At 43.6% G+C, this 2,385-nt stretch overlaps 1 non-coding gene across 1 annotated transcript; it reads right to left on the minus strand.

Moving 5' to 3' along the window:
• Positions 1-1,160: 1,160 nt before the first annotated feature.
• Positions 1,161-1,292, minus strand: LOC118009727. The gene has a single exon (XR_004679011.1).
• Positions 1,293-2,385: the final 1,093 nt, after the last annotated feature.

The following is a 2,385-nucleotide window of genomic DNA, read 5'->3' on the forward strand; positions in this document are numbered from 1 at the left end:
TTTTAAATGAAACCGATCACGATCAGTGTTCTAATGGGAAACGTCAGGGTTTTCAGTTTTTTTTTTTTTTTTTTTGTCTGCTTTTCTTGTTTCCCCAAGTTAGAGGCATGTAGACTCCTAGTCATTTTGCAAATCTGCAAGGCCCCAGGGGAGCAATTATTCTCAATCTGGTGTTCACTTCAGATGGCCACCTTTTCTTCAGGGCTGACTCAGGTTGCTGACCCAGTGAGTAAGAGCCTCCCCCAGGAGACAAGTTATAAATGGCCATCTGCCCAGGTGCAATTTTTTTTTTAAGGTTTCCATTTCTGTGTTCTAAAATATAGGGATGTCAGATATAGGTATGAGGGCATTTCAGGCCATTCCCAGTCAGGCAAAATGACGACAGTCTCAATCTGTCCATCATGCACCTTCTTTCCTCCCCCAGTGATGCTTTTGGCATTTCCCAACCCTCCTCGCCTCCAGTAAGCCTTCTCTGTCTGTGCCACCTTCCTTCCTGCATGGTCCCAACTCAGGTGGACCACCCTTCTGAGCAGCCAGAGTCCTGTGCTTGCCATGGATGGTCTACTTTTTGGAACTTTCTGGGGTTCTTTTCTTTTCTTTTTCATGGTTGCACAAAAAGTGGTTTATTGCTTTTAGAACAAAATAAGATGCTTTCAGAACTTTTGTTAGTGAAGAAAAACTGTTAAAACTTGAAAACTTTTCTGAAACAGTATTTTGTCAGCTGAAGGAAGTTGGCACTTCAACGGAGACAACTTCCCACTTGCAAGTGTGGGGCCCGAGCTGTCCGTAGACACGGCTAACCTAGAAGCGGGGCTTGCACCTGTCGCCTGCATACTGAGCATCAGGTCTGACCTCCCTGCCCTGATGTCCATGGCACTCCTTCTTATCCAGCACCCGCTCCCGGCTCTTCCTCACCACCCCGCACCTCGCAATTCTCTGTGGGACCCTGTTGAGGTGAATTTACTTGTGAGGTGTAACTTGTGGGGCGGGCAGGGAGCCAAGCTACTTTTGGGGCACCACAGGCTAGGATCAGCTCATGAGAGCCTGGCACCATCCAAGGAGAGCTAGAGGTCCCATGCCCAGTGCTGGCTTTCAGACCCTAGTCTGGCTATGGGGTCAGCAGGCCTGGGATAGACCAAGTGCGGGCTCCCAGCAACTACAGCTGTCTGAGACTGGAAAACAAGGCTGCCAGCTCATTACAAGCCCCAACAATGATCCTCAAGGGCTGATCTTGGCCTCCATCCCTGGCTGAGGAGAAAAGGGACCCTTCACAGTCCCATGGGAGAGAGGCCGGGGCTGGGTTTCTTTTCTTAATGGAGATTTACCTCTGAATATAAATTGAGTTTACTATAAGCCTAATGAACACAAGCTGGACTTAAATCTAGACATGTGTCTAGTGTGAGACTGAGTGGCTTTCTCCCTGATGGGAGAGCCTGCAGGAGGAAGGTAGAGGAACGTTGAGTTGGGTTTGGAGCCTTGGCTGTTGTAGGTGAAGCTACTGCTTGTAGGACTCTTAATTACCCCTGTCATGTGTCAAGCCTTCGGGAAAAATTGGTTTCACTTTATGGTTAAGGCTTGGATGTTGACTGTTAAGGGATGGAACAGTGAGCAAGAAGAGCTTCTCAACCAAGGCTGAGGGCAAAGTTAGGGAAAGTTGGTCATGAGAAGTAAACGGACTCTTATCTTTGTTCTGTTTTTCTAAATTTTCTGCAATGGATATACTGTGCTTTTATAATCAGGAAAATATAAATATTCAAGAACTATACAGATACACGGTCCAATAGTTAGTTGCATGGTGAGCGTTTCAGGTCACAGGGAGTCCCACAGGGAAGCTATTTTTGGACGAGCATCTACAGAGTAGTAGATGCTCCTTTTTCTAATTCTAATGTGATAACACTAGATATAGACACATTTTTTGCTCTTGAAAAATAAATCAAACTTGCCCTTTGCATTAATAATGCCCAGTGATGTCAGTTTTGAGAGCATGATTGACAATGAAAAAGTAAATTCAATATAGATTCAGTGGTAACTTTAATGAGAAATTGTTATTTACTCCAGATACTAGTCCTGTACCAATAATGCAGTGAAAAGCTGTTGAATTTTCCTTAAAAGATATGTTGTGTTTGTTTCTAAGTCTAAAAGTGAGTCGCTATTTTGAATTAATTTTGCAACACTCTCACTTCATAGTTTTCCTTTTCTTCTCTTAAAGTTGGTCAAAAATTAATTGTGTCATTCAATTGGAGCATTAATATTACAGGAGACGCCAAGGCATTCTGCAAACTTAGAGATCGTTTAAATGTAACTCTTGAGTTGGCCGGACACTTACTATTAATTATTTAGAGGCTTTTTGCGTTTTTCTATCAAAATCTTAGTCATTGTTTAAAA

The sequence above is a fragment of the Mirounga leonina genome, unplaced genomic scaffold (genome assembly GCF_011800145.1).
Source record: "Mirounga leonina isolate KUSES-001 unplaced genomic scaffold, KU_Mleo_1.0 Mir_127, whole genome shotgun sequence".
NCBI lineage: Eukaryota > Metazoa > Chordata > Mammalia > Carnivora > Phocidae > Mirounga > Mirounga leonina.